This window comes from Sphaerodactylus townsendi, linkage group LG04 (assembly GCF_021028975.2).
Source record: "Sphaerodactylus townsendi isolate TG3544 linkage group LG04, MPM_Stown_v2.3, whole genome shotgun sequence".
Lineage (NCBI taxonomy): Eukaryota > Metazoa > Chordata > Lepidosauria > Squamata > Sphaerodactylidae > Sphaerodactylus > Sphaerodactylus townsendi.
This window is the reverse complement of record NC_059428.1, coordinates 49,464,968-49,470,163: the sequence shown is the minus strand read 5'-3', so window position 1 is coordinate 49,470,163 and position 5,196 is coordinate 49,464,968.

Here is a 5,196-nt window from a genome sequence, read left to right as displayed (position 1 = left end):
AGAAAAAAAGGGAAGGTATAAACATGCATCAGTATATCTGTCACAGAAAATACTTATGGTGGTTGGATACCGGCATGTTGTTGCCGAGCACGGGCACTTCCTTCAGGGCTGGGTACTGGATGCATGTGGTTTCGCGGCCATTCCTCAGCGTTGGCATACATGTTACTTCCGTGGCACCATCCGGGGATCTTTGACCTTCAATGTGAAACTTAGGCGGCGTCAGGGGTCATATTGAAAGATGGAAAGATTGTCCATAACTACTGTTTGTGGACTGCCCTCTCCATCATGATGCAATGCCGCAGGCCACAAAGTAGCAGAAGAAGAAACTGATGTCTACTTTACCCAGCCAGCTGCAAGGTGTTGCCGAGGTCAGGCATCGTACTGTGCTAACGCCATATCATTGCTACCATTCGGGAGAATATTTGATCGTTTCCTTTGCTATGGTGGTTGCATAACCTATCAGTTTATCGTACCAGTTGGCGTCATCTCCGGTTTTTTTAATAAAGGACATGCGAAACATAGTTCCTGAAACTGTGCCATCAAATGCAATTAGTTATTTTTGATTGAACGCTGGCGCACGTTTACAATTCGGTGTCGTTGGGCAGGCCGAATGTTGCTGTTTTTTCTGATCATTGTTCATTTGTGATATGTTAACGGTGAATACTGGGCTGTTTCCCCAAATGACACACTTTGGTGTTTGGCATTCGTCGTCTATCGATACGGTAAAATGGGTGCGGCGAATGTGATTTCTCATAGGTGCTTTCGGCGTTTCCGGTGCCTTATGGCCATGTTCTAGCAACATTCTCTCCTGGCGTTTAAGCGCCGTAAACATGTTAAGAAGGGATCCATTAAGATCAGATCTATCAGGATCATCGAAATCCTTCTATGGGGCAAGCATCGGAGAAAATCTTTCCTTCGCTTCGGCTCCTCCTAATGAAGCTCTAACACCAGACTCGATCCTGGCCGTGAAAGCCTTGTTGTGTAATTTAACACATACGGTTCGTATGCAACTGACCAGCGTTTCAAGCGAGAACGTTGCATGAAGCGTTTGTGCGTGCCGAGTATGCGTGTTTAAACCAAGACAAAGTTACAGTGTTTCGATGGGAAAGGTGGCGTGTATGAAACGCCGCTTCATTGTTCATTTCGCGAAAAATATTCAATAGAATGCTGTATGTAAATAAGATGACGGATTTTGGTTGCGCGGCCTCTGTCCAGCCAGTAATCATTTCTTTGCGTTTGTTCGCTGGAGCGTGCGCATTGATGCAGTAAAACGTGGCATTCGATGTGCTGTGGTGGGCCGGACGCGATGTTGTTGCTTGTTCAATCCGTTAGAAGGAAGGTTTAGGAAAGGCACAGTATCGCCAATCTAGATGAACCTCGCATAAGGAAAAAAAAAAAAAAGATCCCCTGAAAGAGGGAATGTGGAGCAGAATAGTTCTGCAGAACAATCATATCGTGACCTATTCAGGATTATGTTTACTGCTGTAGCTGGCACTGGGTTTGTCATGCGTTGAAAGGACACGGCTGGTGTTTTAAATGAAGCGCGCAGTCGCAAAGGAGATTACTCGGAGTTTGCGGCATGAACCGATTCAAATGCTCAAAGAAGTGATTTTCTCCCTATTACAAACTTGTTCCTTCTGGGAAGGCACAGGGCTCCTACATTTCTAAATAAGTGGTTTTGACTGCCTTGTGATGTATCTGCCTGATTCACTCGTTATATAAGGCTGCAGGTATACTAGAATGGGTTTGCAGGCTGATTGCAGCGCTGCTTGTTTATCCTCATATTTGTGGCGGCTATTCCAATCCTGCAACTGTCGCCCTGCATTTAATGGTCACGGCTTTGGGGTTATCAAAACCAGTTGGTTGTGGTTATAGGTGGGCTGCTTATGAAAGTGCTGGACTGGGCTGATGCATATTGTACACTATTAAGACATGGAATTTAGGCCAGATTTTTGATTATCTATTTCCTCAGTATGGTGAATAGTGTTTAATCAGGAAGGCTGAAACAGAAAGCAGATTTGATATGTCGATGGTGAAAATGGTAGTAAAGTGCCAGTGCAGTAGGTTTCGCTAATCATAAGACAGTTTTAGTTAATAAAATACAAATTTGGTGACGGTTTCTGGTCTCAGTCCTAATTATTTGCTTACAAGAAATTCCCACAAGTGTTACTGGAATATTTTCAGGTTAATGCTGAAGAATTCGCCAAGAAAGTTCTCTATTATTGGCTGATGGAATTCCGGCAGACGAAGGTTTGGAATTTAAGTGCTGCCAAGTTATGGAGGTAGAAGGAATGGGCTGTAACTACACTTGAGATGTTGCCGGCTCTTTAGGGGCTGGTGAATATTATCTGGAAAGGCCATGTGGTCCATCTAGTTTGGTATGCTGAACTATATATATGGTGAATGTCTGACCGCGGTTTCAAGAGGTGTGCATGTTGATTTCTAGCTGGAATGGCACTTCTTATGCTTGTTTTGAACCCCAAAGGAATGCTGCCATTTAAGTTTCAAATCTGACATCTCTCAACCTGTTTCTGAAGTTGTTCACAACATTATTAAACATGAAATGGCAACTAAACCGCCTTCTAAAGCAGCAAAATTACCAGTGATACTAATAAAAAAAATGAAATATCGGCATCAAAAGCCTGGGAGTTCAGATGATGCTTCAGATTTTAAAGAGTGACTGTCAGGTGCATAGTTGCCGTGAAGAAATTCTTAGATGAAGGAACTTTCCAATTAAGGAAAACAGGATGGCAGCTTTTTGTGAAGGAGAAAGGAATTTTGAATGGAGAAACTTTATGGGAAAAACCTCCTGCCAGAGACCTGATCAATGACCATTCTCCCCAAAGTTTCAAATCATGGGAAAAGTGATCTACAGAAACAAATGTATATGAGTCACAATAATTAAAGTGCTAGAAAGGTGGTAGAAAGTATTCTCAAATGCTAAACGAAAAAGGAAAAAGAGCGCAAACTGGCTAGTGTATTGAGAAAAGAATAAGTGTGTAACAGACTTCTCTGATACCTCAGAAAGATCTGTAGATACAGGTAGAAACATTGAACCGGTCTTGAATACGGCCACAGCCGGAAAAAACCATCTATGATTGCATCTGGCGTGAGAAAGCCTTTGACAAGACATGGGTTTGTTTACCACTGGGAAGATACTACTCAACAACTGTTCACTCAAAACTAGCAATGCTTTAAATATGGTGGATTTGGACATGACTTTAATTCGGCCTTCTGTGACAAAAGAAGAGTTTATCACAGGGCCTGGTTGTCTCTATTACAGCAACCAAGTTCGAACTGTAACAAGTCGCGGTGGGAGACTGTTTCAATAACAAGTCCTTCTCTTATTGGTGATTCTAAAGGTTTCCCTTAAGGTCAAATGTCTAAGCAAAGGTGTTCTTGGTCATCTCCTCCCTCTCTGCCAGCCATCTTAGCCCAGAGTCAGAGGTTGAGAAGGAATGCTCAAAGGGTTTCAGGTTGAGCAGTTGAAGATGACAAATAGTGAGGGGCTCAGTGCCAAACATCTCATATTGCAAGTAGAGGGCAAAGGGATCCTGCACTGGACTAGGCAAGAGGTTAGACTGCTGAAAGAGAAACCCCAAGATGAAGCCTGTGCATGTACAATCCGCTTCCTCTCACATCCCACTGAACAGTTCCCTTCCACACCCATTCACCCAACTTCCTTCTTTCAGACAGGAGGAAAAACAAAATGAACTAGGGATGACAAAGGAAGGGGAGCAAAGAGGCCGTAAGGACATAGCATGAATTGGCAGTGGTTAAACAGTGGACTCCTCTGGTAGGCTGGTTTGTTTCCTGCTCCTGCCTTCCAAGCCTGCAGGGTGACTGGGCCAGTCACAACTCTCAATCCCACCTGTCTCACCAGGTGTGCTTGATGAGGGAGGGAAAAGGAGATGTAAACCACTTTGAAGGGTAGCGAGAGGCCTGCTGCCAGGACGTGGGTATAAATTTTTTTTTTTTTTTAGCCAGGGAGTGTGTTGGGGGGCACATTCCCACCTAAGGCATGGCTCCCGCCTCCCAAGTACCCCTGGCCTGCCTCTCACTTAACTCCCAAGGCAGAGGCGGCAGGCCTCCCTTCCTTCCTCCACCCACCAGCTGGGCTCCTGGCAGCAACTGGCAATTCTTCTACCCACCCTCCCTTCTGGGCAGGCATAGAGGAAGAATGGGGTGGTGCCGGAAATCTGGAAGTCCCCACAGGCCACTGTGATGCTGGAATCCACCCCAAACGGCATGCTTTAAAAGTGTTTGGCTGAGCCCAAATTCTCCTTTTGTCCTTAAAGGAGAATCTGGACCTGGATCGCTCTTTATTAGAAGTGCAGTCTGTTTAGAGATGGATTATCCCTGATGACATCTTTAAATGTGGCGTGAGTGTTGAAAGGCAGGTGCATTCTAATCCTGGAGGAACCGGGTTTGGTTCTTTCATGGCACAATGGAGGCTTATCTGGGGGAATTCCAATTAGCCTGTGCATCCCACACATGCCAGCTGGGTGGCCTTAGGTGTCCTTTTGAGAATATCTCAGCCACCTCACAGGGTGTTTGTTGTAGGGAACAGGGCAAAGGAGATTGTAAAGCTCCTTTGAGTCTCCTACAGAAGGATATAAATCCAAACTCTTCTTCTTCTTCTAAACTGGACATAGTTTCTTTTAAATCATGCTGGAAAGATTTAGTTTGAGGAGAATCTTTCAAGTGAAGTGCCTGTCAGGGGTGTGATAGTTCAGCTAGAAGCACCAAACTTTCAGGTATCTTTAAGGTCTCTCTAATGTTCACAGGATTTAATTGAAGTTTGGTTCAGGGGTCCAGTTATGAGCCCTCAGGGTGTAGCCCCATCTCCTGTGCTCCAGGCTGACTGGGGTCTGGCACTCCTTTGGGAGTGCATGGCTTTGGACCCCTGGACCAAACTTCACAAAAACCTGGGTGGTATCCATAAGAGACTCCTGATAATACATCCCAGGTTTGGTGAAGTTTGGACAAGAGGTTAAAGTTATGGACCCTCCAAAGTTAGCCCATCACTATACGTCCCCTTGACAATAGGTTAGAACTTATAGGGTCACTTCTTTATGGTTTTAATTCAAATCTCACCAAACCTGGGTAGTATTATCAGGAGGAATTAAACAATCCCTGAAGATTTGGTGCTGATAGCTCAAACAATGCTTCCTGGGCCAAAACCGAAAAAGCACT